Below are 20,079 nucleotides of genomic sequence, written 5' to 3'. Positions count from 1 at the left end.
TTAATGGATGTGCTACTGCATAACAATACCTTAGGATTCAAAACTTAAAAAAGTGTTGCCTCCAGCTGATAGTATTGAAAACTAATCCACAGTTACATCATTAGTGGGGTTTAAAAGGACATAAGTCTATCAAGTTCAACCTTTTCTAGATCTCCTTTATGTTAATGCAAAGGAAAGCAAGCCAAGAAACCGCAGGAGAGATCTCTAAACCGCCTCTGCTTTGAGTCGTGCATGTAATGTGGTTGTAGCTATGTGTTTGTATGTGGGAGGCAGATTTGCTGAACCAAAATTCCTCACTTGACTTTGTTGTCCGTGCTGACACTCGGATACATGTTTTACTGCAAGAAACAAACTGTTGGCTGAAAAGAAAGGACAAGCAAAGAATTCTATATTTGTGAAAGGAAGACGCTGATGACGGCGGACAGCTTATGCAACCACCTTTTTTGGGTTTTGCAATAGACAAAACAGCTGTATAGGAGGCTATGACATCCAGATGTCGCTGTATACTGTGTATAGTTGGCAACCTAGTACACATGCATATGAAGTGGTAAAAATTACTCCATTCTGGACTGAGCTCCCCCCCCCCCCCCCGAAAAAAAAAAGATCCAGTTGGCTATTTGATCTTTATTTGGATCTCAGGTTAGGTCATCATTATTCATGATATGCAAATGAAAGCAAGACTTTATTTTTTTTTTTTTTAAGTAATTGTCAATATGATCATATTTACCTAAACTATAAGATTAAAAAAAGATGACTAATTTAGGGCTATGTTCCCACTTGATAATAATTATATTGGTGGAGGCGGCCATTTCGTTAACTAGACGGCGACTAATAAAGATCATGATCATTATTAGCAGCCATCTATATTACAATTTGTACTGGGTTCACACTACGTATATTTCAGTCAGTATTGTGGTCCTCATATTGCAACCAAAACCAGGAGTGGATTAAAAACATAGAAAGGCTCTGTTCACACAATGTTGAAATTGAGTGGATGGCCGCCATATAACAGTAAATAACTGCCATTATCTCAATATAACAGCCGTTGTTTTAAAATAACAGCAAATATTTGCCATTAAATGGCGGCCATCCACTCAATTTCAACATTGTGTGAACAGAGCCTTTCTGTGTTTTTAATCCACTCCTGGTTTTGGTTGCAATATGAGGACCTCAATACTGACTGAAATATACGTAGTGTGAACCTAGCCTTATAAGGGTATAAACACACACACCATATACGCAGCGTATTTACTGCTGCGATACGCAGCAAATACGCAGCAGATTAGATCTAAATAACTGAACACAGCATCAAATCTGCACCATCAAATCTGCTGCATATTTGCTGCATATCTGCTGCGTGTATGGTGTGTGTGTTTATACCCTAGAATGACAAAATCCAGCGTAAAAAGTACCATCCTCAGCAGTGCATGACATGAGGCCAGTTATTGGCTGCAATGGTTATATGGCTATATGGCATGGTATCAATACAGCCAAGTAAGCAAAGACTAGAGAGTAGGACTGGAGAATAGGGTATTTTTTCCTCACCTCAATATTTTTTTTTCTTAATTTGGAAAAGTTTTTAAAGGGGTATTACCATACCCAAACGTCCTCCTCTACCCACAGGATAGAGGATTATCCCCACCGATATTGAGAATGAAATGCTTCATTAATTTAGGCTTTCTGAATATCGCCAAGCTCAGCCATCAGCAATACAGAACAATGAATTAAAATGTACCTGTCGTTATAACTTTCAAAACCTATATCAACAGTAGATGTAAAATAAAGCCGTTTTTCACTTTATATTTACATACATTTATATATATATTTTTTTAGTTATCATGGAAACATGGCACTTACTGTTTTCTGTTTTTTTTTCAATGAGTCTAAACACAGGAAGTCCAGTGTTTCCCAGGTCATCTGAACACTCACAGAGAAGGCCATCATATGTTTGATGGACACATTGAGCCGTGACTCTCTGTACTGACCGGGACTAAAAATCTGCATTCAGGAGACTGGACCTTGACTTCTGGTAAGTATAGCTTTGTTTTTCAGGATGATAACTAAAAAAATAATAATGAATGTATATTGCAGACAATGGCCATGCATGCATATGTGCTCTTCATCCATTTGGGAGAACAATTTTCCTCCATTCTCATGAGCAGTAAGGGTCTCAGCAGCTGGACCTCCAACAAACAGCTTACAGAAAAACTAGTCCATACTCGTGAATGCACAGCTAGCAAATACAAGTTCAGCACCAACTTGAAGAAAAAATATCAGCAAGTTTAATTGCACTTCCTGTATGCGTTTCCAGCAGCGACATACCTCCTCCTCTTACTGGTGCTGGTCTCCTGAAGCTTGTAAATCCTGCAGTTTGAGAAATTACATTTAAAATTAAATTCTACAACTTGTTCATTAAGTAACCCCTTTGGAGCACTAGGGGTATTCCTCAGCCCCTCAAGAGCACCATTTGGCCCGCCCACCAGCTTAGATGCTCACACCTACCGATGCATACTTCAGCCTGCTGCTTAAGCATATGCTGGCAGGCAAGTCAAACGGTGGCCTGTGGCTGCCGAGGGACTACCCCAGTTCGCCTAATGAGTTAATTTGCATATTTTTACAAGACTAAATTCGGCAGGACTCAGAAGAGCAGCCTCAGTAAGATGAGGTTTATACTACCCCGGGCAAAGGGGAGGGGGGGGGTATTATTCTTAATCACAACCCCACAGGAACTACCTGCTCAGCCAGTCAGTGACTGCAGCAGTGTCCCGCCTTAATCACTGATTGGCTGAGTGGGCTCTTCTGAGTGAGGCAATAAAGTTACATGATCAGGAGCCTGGTGGGGATCTGTTCTTGCTTGCCCCACCCCCTGGCCCCCGCCCCCATACAGAAGTTTTTCACCATTGTCAGGACTATCTCAGCTATTATTTTACCAGAGCTCATTAATATTTGAAAACTGAGCTCTTATTGATTGCTATGGGCAACATTCATACTATATAACTGCTTAATAAATATCCTGCATAATTTTTAAAAATGTATCTTCATTAGTGGCTTATGTATAAAATGTAGTGGTCAGGCCATATATACATCTATGTCCCTGTAATGTACATAATGCTCAATTCAACAGTGTATCCAAGTGATCTTGCTAATAACACTAATTCTGAACAATGTGGATCACACATTATACAACACATTGCCGGAATGGTGCTAATTTGTGTCCTTATATTGTTAAATCCTACCTTTTTTTTCATCATTTCATTGTGGGTTTTACATTTACATTTCTCATTATTTTCCATTCATTTAGAAGACCACTGACTAATGACTAGGGGCTTGCAAAGCTGTATATTTCTATTATTTATGCATGCACAACGAGTTTTCATTAACTATAGCATGTGGTTTTGAAGTATTGATCATATTGAGTATTTAGGAGGGACAATAACAATTACGGTTATATGGAAACTGGGAAATGACATCAAATGCTGCGTTTTAAGGTATGGTTTTATGTAAGGTAATTGAGATACAAAAAAACATCTACACAAACATATTGTTTACCTGCAAAACTATGCAGCCATTATTGAATAGACATTGCTGAGAAACATGCAAAACTGTCCAAATATTTTTGGATTCATTCCAATTTCATATAATCTCTGTTTCATGCTATATTGTTTCTAAGGTAAAACATTTTATAATTTTGAATCAAATTAAATATATTTATGTTTGAGAATCGACCCATAAGAACCAAAAATAGAATACATAACCTCAATGAGTGTCCAGCAGGGAATGACTGAGAGCGAAGGCACCCTATACTTAACATTGAGTTTCGATTAGAGTCCGCAGCAGGGATACTGCTTAGGATTTCCGCCTATTATTATTTATTTATAAAGCGCACTTAATTCCAGAGCGCTAGCCTATTTTCCTTAGGGCCCTATTACACCAACAGATTATCTGATATTTTTTAAGCCAAAGCCAGGAATGGATTTGAAAAGAGAAGAAATCTAAGTATTTCCTTTATTACCTGTTCTCTGTTTATAGTCTATTCCTGTCAGATAATCTGTTGGTGTAATAGGGCCCTTAGTCTGCACATAACCTAGCATTCCACCATTGGCCATTGCAAACAATCATTTGTGTTAAATTTTCACCACTTGTCATTATCTATTACGTACACTATGTAATGTCAAAGAGGGTTTTCCAGGATTTTCTTTATTTCTTAGCACAGGACATCAATATCGGACCAGTAAAGGGTGCAGCTCCCACCACCCCTGCCAATCAGATGATTGGACCACATTATTGTTTATGTTAAAAAAAAGGATGCATTTTGATCCCTTTTTTATCCTTTTTTTTATAAGGGAAGTCATTGGAAAAACAAATCAAAGTGGATGCACACAAATGCATCCATGTTTTCATCCGCTTTTTGCATAAAGAGGATGGAAAAAAAAAACGGATTGCAAAAATGCAGTGGGAACCCAGCCTACCCCTTTAATTCCTCGAATGTTATTTTTCCCTTTGCATTTATACATTTTTTTGACATTTAGGAATATTTTTACTTAATAACTACCTAATAACATTTATCTAACAATAACAATTATCCTTAGTATTGTAACATATTGTAACAAAACTGAAAAAAATATTATCATGTAAGGTGATATTTTTGAATATAAAGTTGAGGTTTTCTGATTTGTTCGCTATACACAGAATAGGGAAAAATTATAGGATCACAGGGGGAACAACCTCTGGGCCCCCTGGTGGTCACTAGATTGGCACCCCAGCTCCCTTGCTATAAATGGAGCCGTGGGTCGGCTTGTAAACCACAGCTCCATTCATTCACCGGAAAGAGTCGAGTGTTGGTTGGCAAACCCCTTAAAAAAAATGTAAAAAGTATTTTTAAAAGCATTCACTAACTCACCTCTTTAGGATGAAAACATTTTTAATAATTTTAATAATTGCTTTAAAAGCCGGACATTATTTTTCGGTCGTATTTTTGGACAGCCATAATTTTGATGTGACCATATTTTGGTAATTACAGCCACAAATAAAGAGAATGATAACTATTTGGCCATAATTACCAAAATACGTATTTTTGCCTCCAAACATCATCTGTACAAATACGGCCCAAAAAAAAAAAAAAAAAAAAGTTTTGTTGACACATCTCAAAGAGAATAATTCTGCCAACCACTTTATGATTTTTTTTTTAGAATAAATTTTCTCTTGTTACAATATGTCATTCAATGTATCTATTATTTTATCATTATTACATTAAAATGTATAAATCAATATATATATATGTAAGAAATCTGAATAAATATGAATATTAATATTAATTTTTAAAAGATCAATAAAAGATTTTATACTTGCCTTCCTGAAAGAAAAAAAAAGCATAAAAATATACCACCAACATTTTGTTTAGCTACTACATTTGTAGGCAGTTTGAAGAACAAAAAAACACACAAAAAAACACACAAAAGCAACTTTTAAGGGCAGTAAAAGATGGCACACTGCACTTTCACCTCTGAACTTTCATAAAACTCACTTTGTCACTATCCAGGAAATAGCTTAAAACTACATGGAGAAGACTTATCGTATAGACAGACAAGCAAAAGGTGACCAGCAATTAGAAAATTGAAGCAACTATTGTATCACAAGAGCTGAAACAGAATTATTTTGGTCACTTAAAAGAAAAAAAAAAAAAGCTAAAGTCATATATATTGTTTTGGGTGCATAAAGCTCAGTGAGCCTCCCGTATTTTCCCCTTCAGCCATGACACATTAGATTATTCTACCACAAATTATCCCATCTGTCCCTTAGTTTCCAACTTTTTTTTTTGGCTCTTCCAGAATCCACCCCCAGCTTTCGTTCACTGTCTCAGCTATTCTTTGGGCTTTAGACTAAGTGTAAAAGTGGCAGGGGGCCCTTATTAAAGGCTGCCCCTCCTTCTTTCCCTCAGCAGCGGCCTTCCAGCCAAACTGCTCTTGTATTACTTTTTGATGAGTTTTCAATTTAGGCCTGCAGACAGGGGGAGAAGGCAACTTTAAAAAAAAAATGCAACAGATGGGGCCGATTGTGTTCTATAGGCAAATTAAGGAAGACATCTGTAGCTTCAAAATACTGGTGGTCTGAAGCAATTAGTCCTCAGTGAAAAGGGGCCTCTCACTGCCTGCTCCATCCAATCGAATCTAAGGGAGGGCTCACATTACAATGGCCTTGACCACAATTCAATGAGCCAAAAAAAAAAAAAAAAATTAATCTAAGAGGAGCTACAAGCAAGGCAGGAGTTGGAAAGCTAAAAGAGGCAAGGTTACTTAGGTTTCTGCATCGGACGTCTACTCAGTTTTAACTTTTTTCTTTTTGTTTTGGTTTTAGTGTTTCCGTAAAGTGGTGACTGTATTTTTGTAGAATAAATGTTTTCCTTTCGCGCTCGTGTTTGATAGTTTAGAAAGTGGACACTGAAAAGACTCGACAGTCTGACAAAGTCCCAGCATCAGAGCCTGTTACACAGAGCCTGTTCTCTAATTACAGCGACTTCTATGATTCTGAAGTGTCACCTTTAACACACGAGCGATGGACACCGGCTGGGTTAATCCAAGGAGTTAATCTCTAAAATACAATCTATCTTCACATTGGAGATATTTTCTGAGGATTAATTCTATTGATCAGTCCGGTATTTCAGCTTATTCATGCGTTAGCTTGCATGTTTCAGAGGGGGAACAGAGGGTGAAGGAAACTGTCACCTCGCAGTTACACCTACTGCTATTGTTCACCTGAATGTGTACAGCTAGTGCTTTTTCTAATATATATATATATATATATATATATATATATATATATACCTCTGTGATGCATATGGGTGGATAAAACAAACACTTTTTTTCACATACATGAAGTACTTTGATTATCTATTATATATATATATATATATATATATATATATATATATATATATATATATATACACATACATAATTTTATGCCAATCAGCCATAACATTAAAACCAGGTGAAGTAAACATTGTGACAGGTAAAGATTATCTCATGACAATGGCACCTGCCAAGAAGTGAAAGTCCAAGGCAGAATAACTGGTAAAACTGCAACAGTGTCATGGACAGTCAGGGCTCACTGGGGCATTGTATTAGTGATCTGTTCCAATCCAGTAAAAGAGCTACTGTAGCATAAACTGCTTCAAGGGGTTATCCCCCTAAGAGCTAAAAAATGAAATGCTCCCAAGCTTAGCTGGTCTTACTCACCAAGTCTCCTGAGTATTTTGAGCTGTTTCCAATCTTTCTAGCTGCTGCTGTTCCTTAGTTACAAGTTGTTTTTTTTTGTTTGTTTTTTTTAACTGATCTATACCCTAGATGGCGCTGACCAGCAAACTACATTTCCCATCATGCATTTCCCTGATTGATCCATTTGCATACTCGCCCCTTTACTTTCTTTCCTGCCCGCTGCTGTCATTACTATTGCACAGTAAACACAGGATTGTTTTTTCATTGATTTAGCATTACATCATCCCAGTATGTATTCCATACTACCTGATGATGTAGCAGAGCTGATGATGTTGCTGAGCCATTTTTGGTTATACATGTATACTAGACAGAAGGTGGTAGTGGGAAGGGGCATTGTTTAGAACATTGCTTTTGTTACCCAGATAGCCCCTTTAACCCTTTAAGGACACATTCTGCGCCGCAACCCCGCTCTAAATCCCACTGTGCTATATGCAGCCGGGGACCGCGGCTATTATCGTCAGTTTATTTAGACAGTTAAATCCCCTTGATTGCCCCTCTGTGGTGGTCTAGTGGAGAGATTCCCCCCCCCCCCTCCCGTGATGCGAAGGGGAGATCCCTTCTTTTGAGCCGGCTGGGCCTCAGCGACTGAATGACACTGGTCCCGGCGTGTCAATCGATAGATCTGGTCTGCAGCAGTCCAGAGGAATACAGCACTGATTTAATGGATCTGTGCTGTATATTTTGTATACTACACTGATCTATATGATATATTAGTGTAGTTATATTAGAAGTCCCCCAGGGGACTTCTAATTAATGTGTGTAAAAAAGAATGTTTTTATTAATAAAAAAATCCCTTCCCTTAATAAAATTTTTAATCACCCCTCTTTTCCCATTTTATAAATAAAAATAAATAAATAAAAAAGTAAAACATATTTGGTGTCGTAGTGTGTGTATTTGCCCAAACAATAAATGGTGTAAGTGCAAAAATGTGCATTTTTGGTCGCATCAAATCCAGAAAAACTGTAATAAAAGCAATCAAAAAGTTGCATATAAGGAAGCAAGGTACCGATAGATAGTACAGATCATGGCGTCAAAAAAATTACACCTTACAGAGCCCTATAGACCAAATAATAAGAGCGTTATAAGCATGGTCATAGAGCATTAATGCAAAATTTAGATCTGCCACTGCAAAGTTCAATTAGTGGTGCAAAAAATAAGGGTTGATGTGGATCTGTAGGTGAAAAAATGCAAGTGCTATGGCCTTTTAAACATGAAGAGGAAAAAAATGAAATGCGAAAACTAAAACTAGATCCGACCCTTCCCTTCAGTAATACGTATATATGTGTTCCTACTGCACATACCCCATGCAGTAGGAATATATATATATATATGTTCCTGACTGAGGGGCTTACTGATGTGTGCGGGACCGCTGCAGTGTGTCCAGGGCCGGAGGTAATAAAAAGCAGCTGCGAACCCGCAGCTGCGCCTCATTAACCCCTTAAATGCTGCAATCTATAGCGATTGCGGCGTTTAAGGTACACAGTTACAGAACATGCATCAGATCAGCCATCCATGCGTAGAGTCTGCTCTCAGGCAGGCTCTATGCATAGATCACCGATAACACTGGCATAGTGAAAAAAAGTGTAAAAAAAAGTGTAATGAAAAAAAGTTTTTAAAACTATTAAAAAAAAAACCTTATAAACCCCCCTCCCAATAAAGGTTTAAAATACCCCTTTGCCCATTATAAAAATAAAAATATAAAAAAAAAAAATAAATATATTACATATCGTAGGGTCCAGAATTGTCTGATCTATTAAAATATAACATCATTGTTCCCGCAGGGTGAACGGTGTAAGCGGAAATTTAAAAAAAAAAAAAAATTATAAAATGCTATCAAAATTTTTCTGTTACACCAATATGATAGTAATAAAAACTAGAGATCATGGCGCAACAAATTAAACCCCAACCAGTTCTGTAGGTGGAAAAATAAAAGCGCTATGGCTCTTAGAAGGTGGGGAGGAACATTGCGTTAATTTGACCAGGACATCTGTGCATGCTCTGTCTTGAAGGGGTTAAAGGGTTAAGGCCCTATTCCACGGAACGATTATTGTCCGTATTCGGCCGATATCGGCCGCTACGGATGATAATCGTCCCGTGGAATAGAGTGCAACGATCAGCCGACATCGTTCATGTCGGCTGATCGTTGCAGTCGCTTGTTTTTCAACATGTTGAAAAACAAGCAACTGATATAGCAGCGATCTTCTGCCGGCGCTCCGTTGAACAGGAGCGTCGGCAGCAGACGCTGCTATATCCTATGGGCTGCCCGGACAATCAGCGATCACCCGGGCAGCCCCCCAGCAGCTCCCCGCCGCCCCCTCCCGCACTCACCCGCTCGCTGCAGCCGCGATGAATAGCGGCAGCAGCGAGCGGGGAACGAGGAGCAAACAAGCGCTGAGAGCGTTCGTTTGCTCCTCTAAACAACCTGTGTAATAGGCCCTTTAGATTGGCACTGATGTTTCAAACAGTTTTTTCCATCTGATACCCTATGTGAGTCTAAAGTTTTGGCCAACGCCTAAACCTCAAAGAAGATTATTTACACATTAAGACAAAAATGCTAGAATGCCAGAAAAACACGCATGCACCACATTGACATTTTTGTGGCATAAAGAGCTTAAACAGCAACAGCAAAGCAAGGAAGGGGTTAGACTAAGGACTGAACTGCTGCTGCTAATAAACTAAAGAGAGGAGGAGTAAAATTTTATTGAGGAGGTGGCACTGTGTACATTAGTAGGGAGAGCTGCCCAGAACTTTGGGCTCTCAGAAACAAATTGATTTACCTTTTAGGGACAGCGTGAATCCTCTGTAGGCTCACAGATTGCAAATAAACACAGTCCAGGCTCTTTCTCTCTTCTGCATATAGCAGTAGCTAAGCCCTACCTACACTTCCTGTGTTTTGTCTTGGTCTCTCTGTTACTAGAGGCAGGCTGAGCCTAACAACAGGTAGTGAATAGCGGATCGCATGGAAATGAGACAGGTAGTGGTCATGTCTTCGGTTTATTTTTATTTATTTATTGGGGGGGGGGGGATTACTGAGACTATCAAATGAAGCTAAAATGTTTGAAACAGCAGTGACCATTTAAGAAGAGAATCAGACTCCCCAACAAATGACAACTAAACAATGTTGTTTGCTAAGACATATTGAGGGAATTACTTGGTAGTAGCATGTAAGTCTTGTGTGACAATGCTGCGATGCCACTCTGTAGAGATGATCCACTGGTTGTAGGAATAAATAAAATTTATTTTTTAGAGGTGTGATATTCAATATCACAATGTGTGGTTAGTGGCAATCGCAAGCTGTAAAATGTAGAGCAATCACAACAGTAAATTGCATTAGGGGGGAAGAAAGATGATTAAGCTGACAAAACACAAAAAACTATTAACAGCAATAGTACACAAAAAGCTAACTATTCAACCCATTTACAACAAAAAGGGCTCATCATGTACAACACTGGAATTTATAGCAGAGTAACCATTGAAAATGGTTTGTATCCAAGGTTAAAGTCAAAATATCCAAAATACAGCAGAGACACAAAAGGAGGTTAAGAATTTAATTGTGTGTTAACAGAAAAAGTAGGATGGTCAAGCCTTTCATGTGTCTTCATGAGTCATTCATTGAATCTCTATGGGAGTGTGGCATCAGACAACAAGACATATAGGACCCAAGCCTGTATCTATCTTACATTGTTCTGTCTGATAGCATCGCACTGTACTGTCCAAGAAGGGCATTGAAAGGATGCAGAACATCTTAAAAAAAGGGAATCATTGTTATTGTAGACTAAAAAAAATTAACACAGGACTTTTTAATATAAAACATCCAGAAATGATATCTTAGGAACCCTTTTTAAAGCATACTTGTAACAAATTCTGAACCTGGAGCAGTGTGCAAGAACCACACTGGGTTGTTACTGTGTGCAACCCACATTCTGATGCAATTGAAGTTGTGCGCATTACCGACCTGGTGTGGGGGTCTCCATGGGTATCCATATATCCCACAACCAATGGATTGCATGCCGGATTCAGACTTCATGAAAGGTACAGTTTAAGGGGTTCTCTAATGCCCTAATTTTTTCAAAGGTTTAAAAATATGGGCCGCCTCTGACTCATCCAATTAATTTGCAGGACTCGATAGCATATGTATAAAAGTGGCCCAAGTGGTCCATTAAAGTGAATGAGACCACAACAGAATAAGTCAGCATCCATGTTTTGACTGGATCCAATATGCAGCTGGGACCAGTGTCGGACTGGCCCACCAGAGGATCCTCCGGTGGGCCCCCAGCTTTAGAACCTGCACAAACACTGAATTACATGTTGTTTTTCACTGGTCCTTCATTGGTGGGCCCCCAGGATCATTTCCTCTGGTGGGCCCAAGACACCCCAGTCCGACACTGGCTGGGACGCAGTGCATTTTAATTTTTGCGTGCCTATTTTCCTCCCTGGTTTTTAAAAAACATAATTCTGTATTTTTTTATTTATAAGGGCTTGTTTGGTCTCAGTTCTATTTATAAACCAGTATTCAGCAGACAAATATTTGTTAGATGCGACTTTTTTTTTAATCTGCCGGTTATGAGTATTCACCCAAAAAGTTCCTATAATCCGGGATTAGCGCCCAATTTATAATTTACGACTTTTTAAAAAGTCACACAAACAAGTGCAGGCTTACGTCTGGTCAGTACCACATGAAATATAACTGCGCAATTTTTTCATTTTTGTGACTTTTTTGGAAACTTTTTGCTTCGATACATTCACTATGGCCGTGCTACATTCTAATGAATCAGATATTGGAACAAAATATACACCAATCCCCATTAGAATAGCTGCACACATTAGACTTTCACTGAAAAAACACAGATCCATAATAACTACAGTTGTATGCATGAGGTCATAAAAATCAATAGGTCCGCAATCTGGACAGGATATGTGAATGAGTGAAGGGGGCGTAACTTTTTTTATTTTAAATAAATTAGCAATATATATGAATATCCACTTTATAATGCACTTAGGGTGTACCTTACCCTATATTGTTTTTTTGTGTTTTTTCCCCCAAAAAATGCTGACTTGAGATGACTGGAGGAGTTGCTTGGTGGTACTGTATCTGTACGCAAGGTTTCAGAGGTCACTCCCCCTTTATCAAGCGTGAATCTCAACTCTCGAGCCTCCATTTGGACATGCAACAACAGAGTTTGATGCGTGTCTGTGCACTAGGATGATTTAACATTTTGTTAAATCACCCAAGTGCATCTTATGCGAAACGTGCGTTGGGGTAAAAGCCGTGCACACATACACCGTGGGTGAGTTTGCACTAGAATATTAATGATTACATTCAGAGGCGTAGCTAGGATTCATGGGGCCCCATAGTAAAAAAAAAAAACGATATGCCCCCCCCCTCCCCTACACACTAATATATATATTATATTAGTTATATTATATTACATATTATATACTCGGTGATGTGGTAAAAAAAAAATTGTCTTGTGGCCAGAGGCAGAATCCTATAGTTATATACATAGGTGCAGGAGAAGACTACTTTTTGCTTAACCCTTTATTTACTGCAGTGTGTGACCCAGTGTTCTCTTACATGCTGCAACACAAAAAAGGGTTAATACAGAAGACAATTAGCTCTCTCCCTCCTGCACTGATAACCCCTGACCTCTGCAGGAACTCAGAGAACAGAGGTTATCGGAGTAGTCAGGCAGAGAGCTAATTGTCTTCTATATTAACCATTTTTTTGGGTTGCAGCATGTTAGAGAACATTGGGTCACTTACACACTACAGTAAATAAGGGGTTAAGCAAAAGGACACAGGAGGCTCTTATCTTCCCTGGGCCCCCTCCCTCCACGGGCCCCATAGCAACCGCCTTCCTTGCCTCTATGGTAGCTACGCCACTGATTACATTTTAACCTGGCATATTCCATGGTGCGCTATGCTAATAGCATACCGTGCAAGTGCAATTGATTATGGGTGCAGAAGACTCCAGTGTAATGCTGGACTTCATGCTCCTGTACTCTATGGGGTGCTGCTGTGTCATCTGTGTCTGTGTCCTTTTAAACGCACAGAAACAGCTGATAGGAGGCAGAGGGCAGGGTGCGACAACCTCTCTGCCTTTCACTGATCGTAGCAGTGATCTGGAACAGCTAGTAATGTCTTCCTGGTCAGCCTACTCCACGAAATAGGCGATCAGCCTAAATCCGGAAGCATCTAGGGGAACACAACAGCTTGGGAGTGATTGGTGGAGTAGTGTTTTTTTTTTATTTACTTTGCTTATGAAATCTATCCAGGAGATGGTGAACAAATATGGGGGATTATGACTACATGAGGAAACAAGAAGGGGGGATTATGGCTACAGGAAAAGACATGGGGGGGGATGAGGTTGGTTAACTACATGAGGAAACAGGAATGGGGTTTTGACTAGAGATAAGCGAATCACCTCTTTTGATCTGCGCTCCGCTCATCAGACCGTCAACTTTCAGCGTTGCTCCAATCTCTGACACTCCTCCCAGGATGCTGGGAAAAGCCGAATCCAATCCCGGGAAACTGAGAGGAATTTCCCAGGATTGGATCCAGCTTTCCTCAGCATCCTGGGAGAAGTGTCAGGGAGTGAAGCAGTGATTAAAGGTTGGCGGCTTGATGAGCGGAGGGCAGACAAAGTGTTTTGCTTCGCTTAGATTAGATCATGTTTAGTTTAGACTACATGAGAAGGGAGATTATGACTACATGGGGACACAGGAGGGGATGACTATTACTACATAAGGAGACAGGATGGGATTAGGTCTACAGGAGGACGCAGGAGGGGATGATTATGACTACATAGAGAGAACAGGGATTATAATAGTGTGGAGGTGCAAAAGGATCTCACCTAGTGTCAGGGCAAAGGGGAGTTATTTACAGCATGGACGAAAAGAAGGAGCGGATTACTGTGTGGGTGTCAAATAGGGGGAACTACAATAGATGCTGCGGGGACAAGTCAAGGCTAATATAAGTCTTCATGATGGCCTAGACCGAGAAGAAAAGCAAGAGTGAACGACTCTGAGGTTAGAACATGTCCCCTCTGAGTCACTGGATGTAATTGCACCCTGATCACTATACTATGTGGGGGTAATGTTGTACAGTGGTTTTTATTAAGCAGCAGTATTAGTGGTATTGTTCAGTCATTAGTAGGGGTAGCATGTTCAAGATGTGGTGGTATTATTTTTCCCTTGTGTAGTAGTAATATTGGTGATAATATTTAGTCATTATGGGGTGGTGATATGTAGTCATTGTGTGGTTTTATTATTTGGTGTTTATATGATGTTCTCAGTATATTGAGCTTTGTTCAGAAGCGGTATGATGGTAATATGTATGGTGATTTTCTGCATGTAGAACTTCCCTTACTTATACACTATTTCAGTTCTTGTCTCTGGCAGCAGAAACGCTAGAATCAGCCCTGTATGAGAGCTGAAAACCAACCGAGAAATGAAGCCTTAGCTGTGATTGGTTGCCATCTATCTGAAACAAAGTCAGAAACATTTTTGTCATATTGTGGGCCAATGTATCATAAAACAACTGCCTCACAAAAACTTGGATAAGTAAAAGTTTTCCCAAGCTATTGGCATGTAAATTGGCACACATCAGATTTGTAAAATGTTAGTTGGTCATATGAGGGCAAAAATACCCCTTTTCTGAAGGGGTAATTAAGTCGGTGTCTCTACGTTAGACTCCCCTATATGAGTCAGAGCAGAGACAATATGTATCAGCTGCTCAGTTGTGGTGAGCCTGGCTTATATGTTTTACATGGATAGCCATGGCAAATGAAGTCATTTTAGAAAATTGTTCATATTCGATATTTCCCTTTTTTTTAACAAATGAGGACAATAAGCTAACATTTATGATTCTGGTAATATTCCCTTAAACTTGCAGCATGCAACCTTTTACTAACCGTACAGCCTACATAATTTAGATGTTGTTTTAAAGACTCACAATTGTATTTGGCCTTTTTTTTAGTTGTCAGTCTCTGTTGTAACCACAAATAATTTTCTAAAGAGCACAAACCCTTCAAAGTGAAGTCTTACTGTCTAAAGTGGCAATTTGTAAAAGTCAACCTTAAAAGGATTAGAAATTAACCATGCATGGCACCGTCATTGTAGAGTCTCAGCATGGATGCTCCAGTCTACAGTATGCATTACCGTGCTATTATGGCCTGCAGGGACCATTGTCTAAGAAAACATGCATTTTGTACGCCTCATATTCCTATTCATTCAAACATTATTGCACATGTGTCCATCTCTACAGGCAGGGCCTGATGCGACACATTTTGTGTCACGGTGCATACGTTTATGCCGACACCCCCTCCTAGTCACACACTTTTTATATATCCTACACACAGCCTACGGTAAACTACACTGTATATAAAGTAGAGCACAACATTGTTAGTTTTGCTAATTTATTGGCCACTAAGAATTTAAAAGGCTATCGGCCATTCAAAATGACTCCGTATGCTAGGATATCACCAGGTTGTGTGCTGATCAGTCACAGACCCACACTGATCTTAAGAACAAAGGGAGTGGGAGCCCTTCTGCATTTTATCTTAAGAGAACAGTGAAAGATACAGGGAGATCCAAAGGGCCACTGTTCTTTATTGTTACATCCTAGTAATATGATGTCCTAGCAATATGCTGTCACCAGCCCCAATGGAAAGAGTATTCCCCAATTAAAACAAATGTTTCCTTGGCCCCCTAAAATTTTAGCACTTTAATTTTTTCCTCTTTTCTTCTAAGAGCCATAACTCTTATTTTTCAAACTACATAGCCATAAATTATACTGTGATACATGAAATAAATTGTCAGGTGAAACTTTAACCCTACTCGTATATATAAGGCCATAGCACTTGCATTTTTCTACCTAGAGACCCAGATGAGCCCTTATTTTTTGTGCCATTAATTGTACTTTGGGGGTTGGGGGGGTTGTTTCTACATCATTTGCCCTAGGGTAAAACTGATGTTTTTTATGTTCCTCAAGTCAGTACAATTACAACAATATGGAACTTGTATAACTTTTATTTTATTTGATGGCTTTTAAAAAATGAAATCCTGTTAAAAAAATAAATGTTCCTATTTCCATGCTTATAGCGCTTTTATCCTTTGGTCTATGGATCTGTGTGAGGTGTCATTTTTTGTGCCATGATCTGTACTTTCTATCGATACTTTGATTGTGTATATGCAACTTTTTTATCACTTTTTATCACAATTTTTCTAGATTTGAAGCGGCCAAAAAAGCACAATTTTGCACTTTGGAATTGTTTTGCGCTTACGCCGTGCGAGATCAGGAATGTGATAATTTAATAGTTCAGGCGATACCAAACAGGTTTATTTATTTATTTTTGGGAAAAGGGGGGTGATTCAGACTTTTATTAGGGGAGGGGATTTTTAATTAATAAAAAAAAACCTTTTTTTTAATTTACAAACTAACTAGAAGTCCCCCTAGGGGACTTCTAGTATAACTACATTGATCTCTCATTGGGATCTATGCAGTATATATACTATTATCTATTGCTCTCGGCTGCTGCAGCTGAGGACAATGGATTACCGAGCCGGGAATAGCGCCATTATGACACTTTGCTAGTGTGAGATCTGCAGTAAAAATGCACTGGGTGAGGGGAGAGGCTATGTGAGTGGCCTGCTTAGTCACTATGATGTGTTGGTGGGATCGGAAGGGGAGAGTCCTGCTATATGACTAGGTAATGTTCAGTATGTAATGGTAAAGGTCAGGAGGGGGAGCCCTGCTATGTCACTACTGTGTTAGGGCAGGGGGCTGGAAAGAGAGGGGGGGTCTAGGTTTGACATCCATTTAAAGGAAAGGGCTGAAGACCTACTGTGATAACAGTCTGCAAACGGTCTGGCCTGGCATCTGAATGTATTTAGTAATCTGGGGTTATAATTTATTTAGGGGTCTGAGTTTATTTGTATTAATATAGAGAGGAGTGATGTCTGCAGAAGGGAGGAGCCATATATGTATCAGAAGTAAAAAGAATTGATCATGATGGTTTGAGAAAGAGAACAACACTGATGAGACGGACAGAAAACATTATAGACATCCTGACATGTCTGTTATAGAAAATAACTGTATTATCCATGGGATAACATTTCTGGAACATCTTTATTATATACTATAACTCTGTGTTAAGGCCTTCTTAGACTCCCTGTGCAGCCCAAGTCTAATTAACATCTGGGGGTTACCAATCCTCTGGTCTGTGAAGTGTACGAAGCGGAAAGGTAACACACAAACAGGAGAGGTGCTGTTTCTGGAAGAAAACGGACATGTTTTTCTAAGCCTGGATAACCCCTTTAACCCTTTGAGGACCAGGCCCAAAATGACCCAGTGGACCGCGCAAATTTTGATTTTAGTGTTTTCGTTTTGCCCTCCTCCCCTTCTAAGAGCTCTAGCACTTTCAGTTTTCTATCTACAAACCATGTAAGTGCTTGTTTTTTACAGGAATAGTTGTACTTTGTAATGGCGTCATTCATTTTACCATAACATGTATGATGGAATCCCAAATATATTATTTATGAAGATATAAATTGGTGAAATCGTAAAAAAGAATGCAATATGGTAAGGTTTGGGGGGTTCCTGTGTCTACCTAATGCACTATATGGTAAAAGCGACATGATACCATTGTTCTATAGGTCAGTCCGAACACAACCATATGCAGGTTTACGCAGATTCTCTAATGTTATATATATTTTTTAAATGAAATCCTTTTTTTTGGCAATTAATTATAAATAAAATGGGACTATTGTGACGCTTATAACAGTTTTATTTTTTCACCTATGGGGCTGTATGGGGTGTCATTTTTCCACCATGATCTCTAGTTTTTATTAATACCTTATTTGTGAAGATCGGACGTTTTGATCACTTTTTATTAATTTTTTTTTTATATAATGTAACATTAAATCGGTAATGCGCGCACTTTTTTCCCTCTTTTCGTCTACGCCGTTCTCCGTTCGCAATGACGCTTGTAATATTTTAATAGATTGGACAATTACGCACGCTACGGTATATTATATGTTTATATATTTATTTTTATGTTTTATTTATAAAATGGGAAAGGGGGGTGATTTCAACTTTTATTGGGGGAGGGGTTTTGGGGCAGTCTGTTAGTGTTTTTAACTTTTTTTTTTTTACACATTTGAAGTCCCTTTGGGGGACTTTTACATACACTAGTGTGATTACACACACTGATCATTGCTATGCCATAGGCATAGCATTGATCAGTGTTATCGGCGATCTGCTCATTGAGCCTGCCTGTGCAGGCTCAGTGCAGCAGATCGCCGATCGGACCACACGGAGGAAGGTGAGAGACCTCCGGCAGTCCGTTTTACCGATCGGTAAGTGACAGGGGACTCTCCCTGTCACTTACACTTAAACGTCGCAGCGTTTAAGGGGTTAATGACACGCGGCAGCGCGATCGCTGCAGCGTGTCATTACCGGTGAGGTCCCGGCTGCTGATTGCAGCCGGCCCCCACCTGCTATGAAGCGGGAGAACCACCCAGGACGTACAGTTACGCCCTAGGTCGTCTGGGGACAGACTTCCATGGCGTAACTATACGCCCTGGGTCGTCTAAGGGTTAATAATACTATGCAGAGCACCAGTTTACACCTAGTATATGATTAATATATGCTCAGTGTATGGCGGTTAAATTGGTGCCTGTATGGTAACTGCATATACCTGTGGCTGGCTATATAAGTAAGTGTTCCTATATTCCATATTTTTTATTTTCTTCTTGTCCTGATTGTGTGGTTTGTAAGGGCCCTATTACACGGGACGATTATCGTGCAAAAAATCGTTAAATCGTTTGAATTGAAACAATAATCATTCTGTGTAATTGCAGGCAACGATCGAAAAATCGTTCGTATGTCGTTGATCGTTTATTTAGATCTGAAACTTAAATTATTGTTAATCTTTGCTAATCGTTTGCTCAAGTTCTGCGTTTTTTCACTAATCGTTTAGTGTAATAGCACATTGTTCATTATATATATATGTATATATATATATATATAATGTATATGTATATATATATATATATATATATATATATATACACTCACCGACCACTTTATTAGGTACACCTGTCCAACTGCACGTTACCACTTAATTTCTAATCAGCCAATCACATGGCGGCATTTAGGCATGTAGACATGGTCAAGACAATCTCCTGCAGTTCAAACCGAGCATCAGTATGGGGAAGAAAGGTGATTTGAGTGCCTTTGAACGTGGCATGGTTGTTGGTGCCAGAAGGGCTGGTCTGAGTATTTCAGAAACTGCTGATCTACTGGGATTTTCACGCACAACCATCTCTAGGGTTTACAGAGAATGGTCCGAAAAAGAAAAAACATCCAGTGAGTGGCAGTTCTGTGGGCGGAAATGCCTTGTTGATGCCAGAGGTCAGAGGAGAATGGGCAGACTGGTTCGAGCTGATAGAAAGGAAACAGTGACTCAAATAGCCAACCGTTACAACCAAGGTAGGCAGAAGAGCATCTCTGAACGCACAGTACGTCCAACTTTGAGGCAGATGGGCTGGAGATTCGCATCATGGATCTGCAGCCGACAAATCTGCGGCAACTGTGTGATGCCATCATGTCAATATGGACCAAAATCCCTGAGGAATGCTTCCAGCACCTTGTTGAATCTATGCCACCAAGAATTGAGGCAGTTCTGAAGGCAAAAGGGGGTCCAACCCGTTACTAGCATGGTGTACCTAATAAAGTGGCCAGTGAGTGTATATATATATATATATACTGTATATATATATATATATATATATATATATATATG

The 20,079-nt window shown here is 39.3% G+C and overlaps 1 long non-coding RNA gene across 1 annotated transcript in view; it reads right to left on the bottom strand.

The window, feature by feature from the left end:
• Positions 1-2,277: 2,277 nt before the first annotated feature.
• Positions 2,278-20,079, bottom strand: part of LOC138792335 (uncharacterized) — a 58,230-nt gene continuing 40,428 nt past the window's right edge. Inside the window, exon 3 of the long non-coding RNA XR_011363127.1 lies at positions 2,278-2,364. This is a non-coding gene — a long non-coding RNA (uncharacterized lncRNA). The remainder of the gene's footprint in view (positions 2,365-20,079) is intronic.

Source organism: Dendropsophus ebraccatus, chromosome 1 (assembly GCF_027789765.1).
Source record: "Dendropsophus ebraccatus isolate aDenEbr1 chromosome 1, aDenEbr1.pat, whole genome shotgun sequence".
NCBI lineage: Eukaryota > Metazoa > Chordata > Amphibia > Anura > Hylidae > Dendropsophus > Dendropsophus ebraccatus.
The sequence above is the reverse complement of the archived record's forward strand: the minus strand, read 5'-3'. Positions and strand labels throughout refer to the sequence as shown.